The 8,395-nt window shown below is 41.4% G+C and overlaps 1 long non-coding RNA gene across 1 annotated transcript; it reads left to right on the plus strand.

The window, feature by feature from the left end:
- Nucleotides 1-2,840: 2,840 nt before the first annotated feature.
- On the plus strand, nucleotides 2,841-5,744 carry LOC119723871. Its single transcript, XR_005270593.1, has 3 exons — nucleotides 2,841-3,033; nucleotides 4,556-4,669; nucleotides 5,430-5,744. It is a non-coding gene; the product is annotated as an uncharacterized LOC119723871 (long non-coding RNA).
- The last annotated feature ends 2,651 nt before the right edge of the window (nucleotides 5,745-8,395 follow it).

Below are 8,395 nucleotides of genomic sequence, written 5' to 3' on the forward strand. Positions count from 1 at the left end.
TATCTTACTGGATTGTGAGGGAATGACAGTCTAAAGTATCCTGTAAAATCGTTTCTCCTGGTGTGCTGACATTTTCAAGAAAATTTGTATTTTTCCAACGCTGGTCTGCCGAGCAGTGTTGTAGAAAAGTGGCTTTTTTAAAACTCCGCTAACAGTTGTTCCGCATTTTTTTTTACAATGGATTACACACCTGTGAAGGGGTACAAGCCTGCCATACTGATTCGCTGACCTTACAATTCCCCAACGTCTATACATTGCTACGTTTCATCTTAAAGTAAGGTCAGGGAACCAGACTACAAGAACATGATTTGTTTGCTTGGTTTTTCCAGCATCTACAAGCCCAAAACGTGAACAAAATCAGATTAACAATATTTACTATTACATACTAATCCTCCAAATCCATTTATTTCTGAAAATTGTAGCAAAAGCAAATGTTATACATTGCCTTGAAAGACAGCACAGTCACTTTTGCTTTAATCATTCCTAATTGATCTTTTTACAGTAATATTGTGAATCAACTGTGCTGGTGTACATGTAGGCTTACCTGAACCATCTAAAGGTGTATTAAAGTCCCAATTGATAGCATTTATTCCTAACATTTCTCCATAAAACTTTTAGATTAAGTTTTAGCCTGGGGGTTTGGTCGGTATCAAATGAGGGGAATAATGCTGATTGTGATTTTGGTAAGGTATGCACCCCTGTAGTTGGAACATATGTGAAAGCATTGCAGCGGTATGTGGCAGCTTTTTGGGTGCTATCACTTAAACAAAAATTGCGACCAATACATGCTTGTTACCAGGTATAATTAGTCCGGTAACAAGCATATTGGCAGCAATATAATTTTAAGTGATAACACCCAAAAAAACTGCCACCGCTCACACTGCAAAGCTATCACACATTTTCCAACTCTAGATTTGCTTACCTTGCCAAAGATCGCTATGAGCACTGCTCCTTTTGATCATTTGATACCGGTGGCCCAATTTTTTTGACCGACGCTGATAGCCTATCCCTTATGAAAATTCCCCCTAGTCACCACAGTGTGTTATCTGTGTGGTCATAGTGTGCACACTATGATCACACCGAAACCACACTGTGAACACACAGTGAAAATTGCACACTGTGAATTGCCACACAGTGAACACACTGTGAAATCACCGTGGATTGGCCACAGTGTCTGTTCACACCGAGAACACACTGTGAACACACTGTGGTCATTCCACAGTGTGAATTGTCACTCTGTGAACACACTGTGAAATCACCGTGGATTGGCCACAGTGTCTGTTCACACCGAGAACACACTGTGAACACACTGTGGTCATTCCACAGTGTGAATTGTCACTCTGTGAACACACTGTGAAATCACCGTGGATTGGCCACAGTGTCTGTTCACACCGAGAACACACTGTGAACACACTGTGGTCATTCCACAGTGTGAATTGCCACTCTGTGAACACACTGTGAATTCACCGTAGATTGTCCACAGTGTCTGTTCACACCGAGAACACACTGTGAACACACTGTGGTCATTCCACAGTGTGAATTGTCACTCTTTGAACACACTGTGAAATCACCGTGGATTGTCCACAGTGTCTGTTCACACCGAGAACACACTGTGAACACACTGTGGTCATTCCACAGTGTGAATTGCCACTCTGTGAACACACTGTGAAATCGTGGAGTATTTGACCACACAGAAAACACAGCGAGATCACACTGTGTTCACACGGTGACCGTTTCACATTGTGACATCTCCCAGACTATGAAAACTGTGTGAATGATGTGTGATTTGAACATAGTTGGTCCACATAGAAAACACACTGAGATCACACTGTGTTCACACGGTGACCATTTCACATTGTGACCATTTCCAGACTATGAGAACTGTGTGAATGGTGTGTGATTTGAACATAGTTGGTCCACACAGAAAACACACTGAGATCACACTGTGTTCACATGGTGACCATTTCACATTGTGACCATTCCCAGACTATGAAAACTGTGTGAATGATGTGTGATTTGAACATAGTTGGTCCAAATAGAAAACACAATGAGATCACACTGTGTTCACACGGTGACCATTTCACATTGGGACCATTTCCAGACTATGAGAACTGTGTGAATGGTGTGTGATTTGAACATAGTTTCACAGAAAACAGGCGAGATCACACTGTGTTCACACGGTGACCATTTCACATTGTGACCACTCCCTGACTATGAAAACTGTGTGAATGATGTGTGATTTGAACATAATTGGTCCACACACTGTGACAGGTTCACACTGTGAACGGCCACTGTGTGAACTAACTGTGGACTCTTTGTGATTTTGTCACAGTGTTGGTCCACATTTAGAGCACACTGTGAACACACTGTGACAGGTTCAGACTGTGAACCGTCACTGTGTGATAACACTGTGAACTCACCGTGATAATTTCACAGTGCTGGTCCACTGAGAACACTGTGAAAACACTGTGACATTTTCACATTGTAAACCGCCACTGTGCGAACACATGGTGGACTCGCCGTGACTTTAAATTACATTGAAACAAAATTCTATGTTGAGAATTGCTGCTGTCGCACCAGAATCTTTCGATATTTTTTTGAAAAATGTTTATATTTATTTAAAAACATTCTTTGTTTTTAATGCATCTTGAAATTGCGTAACCCTCACGGTTAATTTTTGTCAGTTGTGGAATGTTGTATCGACATACATACATGTTATATTTCGAAGTGCAAACATCGTGTCAGGAAAAATAATAACTTGTTGCCTTTTTACAGAAACATCTATCAAAAGCCCGCGAGTTTGTGTGCATGCATGCCAAAACAGCGACGCTAACCAATCATATGACGCGTAATTTGCAACAGCATCCTAGGTTGTAACGCGCTGGCCAATCAGAGTACGCTCTTTGAATTTACAATCGCGCGCCAGGCCTGACGACCGTTGACCTTGCTTCGCCAACCGCCATGACAGTACTGCTGCATGTGTCATGTGTGTTCCAGCAACGTGCAATCGCCGTCGTTTTACTGAAATATCAGGTAAGATTTTGCCATGAAACTTCGTTGTTATTGTTATGATGTGTCTAAGACAAACCTGGATTTAATTCGCAGCATTTTTCTGATTAATTTCATTCGATTTCTCCGCTAAACGATAGACAAAATATTGACACATGTACACGTACTGTACATGTACACACACAGAATCACGCACGCAGTAGGCTATACATGTATGGGGGGTCAGACAAGACGACCGTTGAGACAACTCGACTCGGGACAAGTCACCCGTTGAGACAACTCGACCGTTGAGACAACTCGACCGTATGTGCGATAAATGGAAAGACAAGTCGACCGTTGAGACATGTCGCCTCGCATGTTTTTGGGCCTAGTTTGGGGGATAGTACCGGGGATTTTGACGGCGGCTGATCGCCGTTTGGGAGTTATGACACATAATAGAGCAGAGCCGATATAGCGCAGCGTGATTGTCCGTGCACATCGTTCGAATTTGCCGGGCCTGTGCGCGCATCTCCGGTCAACTGCGTGGCCGTACCGTGCACGTGCCGTGCACGTTAGCTGTCTCAACGGTCGAGTTGTCCCGAGTCGAGTTGTCTCAACAGCCGACTTGTCCCGAGTCGAGTTGTCTCAACGGTCGACTTGTCTGACATTCTACACATGCACCATACCCAACAGACGGGTGCCTCGAAAGGGTTCGTGTCATTTGAAATGCTGTGGAGTCTGGGTACAGTGCGATAACCATCGCGTATAGTAGTAATAGTATGTACATGTAGCTGTCGTGAATTTGGTGGTTTTATTCCTCCATGCTGAGAGTATCCGGACATAGTACATCATGTACATGTATTTCTCGTCGTTTTTTCTGCAAGTAGCCTACTGCATGTAGCAGTATATTGTGCCTAAAGTAAGTAAAGACTAAAGTTCTTGTTTTTTAATTCTGGAAGCTTAGACATGCATGTTAGAGTCCAGTATGTGGCAAAACAGTTGCGGCAGGGCTATACGCAAGCACATGTTAACTTTTCCTCGACACTTTCCTGACTAGCCCTACATCCAAACATGACCCAAACTTATGGACATTTCTGAGTACTGCTGTAGAAGTATAATTATTTACGTTGTGGCTATCGTTACGGCAGCTGTGACATGACTTTCAACTAGCATGACTGCTAAGTGCTATCGTTACAGAACTGACTGGTTTTCTGCATAATAGCATTCAACGTCCGATCTTGAAGAATATTGGGCATCTGTAAATCTGATGTTCGTTTGCATTGTTTTTTACAAGGCCGTAACAGTAGTAATGATTACAAATAATACATGAAGTATTTGAAAATGGCGTTACAGCTGTCGTAACGATAGCCACTTTGATAATATTATAACAACTTGCGTTTACGTTTGTTTTGTTTGGTTTACCCATGCTTACAGTCTGCCTTTATCTTTTTTTCCTGATGCCTTGATCTTTATCTGTTGTGGATTTGTTTAAACTTGTACCACCATGTTTACATCCTTCTTGTCATGTTTGATCTTGAGAATAAGAGATTTTTTTTTCTCATCCAAGACCAATGGGCTCATGACCAAGTGATTGAAGACAGTTCATCAATGATGGCCAGAGTCAGAGTGGAACCTGAAGACAGCAGGTGACGGGACAAATATGTCTTTTCAATTAAAACAGGTACATATACATGTACATGTATTTAAGTGTGTCAGATTTAAACATTTTTGCAGATTGTTCTGGTTTTAATGTAAATTCTGAACCCCCTAAAAAAAAATTTACTGGTGTAATGTTCGCCTGTAAAATAAATTGTTGCTGTGGCACACACAGGATCTGCCCCTATGTTTCGTGTGAAAAGGAAAAGGACATTAGCAGGCCAGGCACGGCACGCTAAAAGCACTTTTGGAGACAATCGAGTTGAAAGTTTTGTGCTGCCATTTTTTGATTAAAAATCACTTGTAATTGAAATTTTGAAGGATGACATTTGTCGATAATTAGAATAATTTTGGACATTTTTAGGTCAAAATATTACTTATTTGTAAAGACATTTCAAAGTTAATGCTAAAGTCTTTTTACCGGGAACTTCCCATTCCTTAAACGTGCGCTTCAGCTGCATGTGAAATCCTTACGTCCTTTTGCCGGGAACAAAATTGGCCTTGCGTACATCAGTATTACATAAACATCCTTTTGCCGGGCAGTAATATTAAAAATCCTCCTTCCATCCTTTGTTTACTATTAATTACGTCAAATGACGTAGCTCCTCAAGACAATATATATATCAAATGACACATATTCCCAAGCTCTATTGATTATCCGAAACATCTGAATTTGACCTTTGACCCATTTCTTGCCCTTACGACCTTCTTCCAGGCCCCCGACTGGGGATTGTTTTGAATTAATACAAAATAAATTAGAAGTATGTTTGATTTGTCTTTTATAGCGAGTATCCAAGAAACTTCAGAATGGCAAGGTGATGGATGTTGCTTGGTTGCTGATTGTTGCATCTCCTGCCAAGTTTGCGCCAGAAAGGAGACGTGATGGAGGGACACGCCTGGGACCCATTCACCTTCATCTTAAGTCTTACCGTTGTACGGTCATTACTTAAAATACAACAGTATCAAATATTTTAATACACATATCTGAATAATTGATCAATGTTCTCTTCTTGGGTGACTGTTATTTTTCCATAAGTGTTCAACAGGGAAAGGTTCTCAAGTTATGGAAACTCAACTACTGTCTTTAAAGGGAATATACATCATTTGCTTTTGCTGTAATTTTCAGAAATGGATGGAATTGGGGGGTTGGAAATATATAGCAAATATAGATAGGCCTACACTGACTTTTTTTAGGTTTTTGGTTCGAAAATGCTATAAAAACCAAGAAAAACACTCATCTTCCTGTAGTCTGGTTCCCTGACTCCATTTAAGAAGAAACAGAGCAGTTTAAATATATTGGGGAATTGTAAGGTCAGGGAACCAGACTAGCTGGCTTGTACCCGTTCATAGGTGTGTAATCGATTGCAAACAAGTGCGTTGGTCAACTGGGGCCGGTATTTGAAAAAAAAAACCAGTTTTTTTCCAACGCTGATCGGCCGATCAGCGTTGGAAATTGATACAAAAATACCACTTTTCTTGAAAATGACAGTATACCAGGTGCCATGATTTTACAGGATGCTTTGCACTGTCATTCACTAACAGTCCAGCAAGGTATTTCAAAATGATTCGGTAGTTTTATTTTTTGATGTTTGCAAATGTTGTATTTTCCCTTTAAGGTGGAATGGACCATTTTCCTTTACATGTTTGAAATGTTTCATTTGAAGCAACAGAAGTGCTTACGAATCTAAAGATTGGAACTTAAAATCAATCTCATAAAGTTTTAGTTCAGTGAATGCTTTATTTAGGGGAGAACACATTTTCTTGATCTTGATTTAGTCAAAGTTTGTTAATGCATGAGTGCCTAATTCTCGCTCAGCCACCAATCCGATGACTAATGGCAACGAAACTAATGTTTTGCAAATGCAACCCCAAAACAAGTTTGGGTCGGGTCAGGTTGTTCATTTCAGTAGGGTCGGTGATGGTTTTGCATTTGCGATTTTCAGGTCAGTTATTGTACAAAGCCAAAATAATTGGGGGGGAAAAACCCAGAAACAGTTCGGATATTCGCACGGTTCAGTCATTTTATTGCAGAGTCTTTGTGCTGGGTACAACCAACTGTGGTTTATAGTCTATCGTGTGCTGTTAGTATTCACTGTACCTTATGGTTCGTTACAATTATTTATACATGTATTTAAACCAAGTTCAAAATTTTACGCAATAAATATTTCTTTGAAACATGCATAATGGAAACTTTCTGTTGTGAACTGTATTTAATTGTGATCTCTATTATGGTCACCCTGTGCGGACACTGTGATCACTATATGGTCACACTGTGCGCACACTGTGATCACTATATGGTCACACTGTGTGGACACTGTGATCTCTATGTGGTCACACTGTGTGGACACTGTGATCTCTATATGGTCACACTGTGTGGACACTGTGATTGCTATATGGTCACACTGTGCGCACACTGTGATCACTCTATGGTCACACTGTGTGGACACTGTGATCTCTATATGGTCACACTGTGTGGACACTGTGATTGCTATATGGTCACACTGTGCGCACACTGTGATCACTCTATGGTCACACTGTGTGGACACTGTGATCTCTATATGGTCACACTGTGCGGACACTATGATCACTATATGGTCGCACTGTGCGGACACTATGATTACTATATGGTCACACTGTGCGGACACTGTGATCACTATATGGTCACACTGTGTGGACACTGTGATCACTATATGGTCACACTGTGCGGACACTGTGATCACTATATGGTCACACTGTGCGGACACTATGATTACTATTTGGTCACACTGTGTGGACACTGTGATCACTATATGGTCACACTGTGCGCACACTATGATTACTATTTGGTCACACTGTGTGGACACTGTGATCACTATATGGTCACACTGTGCGCACACTATGATTACTATATGGTCACACTGTGCGGACACTGTGATCACTATATGGTCACACTGTGTGGACACTGTGATCACTATATGGTCACACTGTGCGGACACTGTGAACACTATATGGTCACACTGTGCAGACACTGTGATCACCATATGGTCACACTGTGTGTACACTATGATCTCTATATGGTCACACTGTGCAGACACTGTGATCACTATATGGTCACTCTGTGTGGACACTATGATCTCTATATGGTCACACTGTGCGGACACTGTGATCACTATATGGTCACTCTGTGTGGACACTGTGATCACTATATGGTCACACTGTGCAGACACTGTGATCACTAAATGGTCACACTGTGTGTACACTATGATCACTATATGGTCACACTGTGTGGACACTGTGATCTCTATATGGTCACACTGTGCGGACGCTGTGATCACTATATGGTCGCACTGTGCAGGCACTGTGATCTCTAAATTGTCACACAGTGTGGACACTGTGATCTCTATATGTTCACATAGTGTGCACACAGTGTGAACACTATGAACTCTATATGTTCACATAGTGTGCACACATTGTGAACACTGTGATCTCTATATGCGCACACTGTGAAAACTATGTGTTCACACTGTCATGACACTATGAATTTGTTCCAAATTCACAGTGTCGCACACAGAGAACACAGTGTGATCACAGTGTGACCACTGAGTGGCATACACCATATGTACACTATGTGAACACACTGTGTTCACACAGTCATGACACTATGAATTTGTTCCAAATTCACAGTGTCACACACAGAGAACACAGTGTGATCACAGTGTGACCATACAGTGTATACACCGTATGGACACTATGTGAACACACTGTTCACACA

Source organism: Patiria miniata, unplaced genomic scaffold (assembly GCF_015706575.1).
Source record: "Patiria miniata isolate m_02_andy unplaced genomic scaffold, ASM1570657v1 HiC_scaffold_17, whole genome shotgun sequence".
NCBI lineage: Eukaryota > Metazoa > Echinodermata > Asteroidea > Valvatida > Asterinidae > Patiria > Patiria miniata.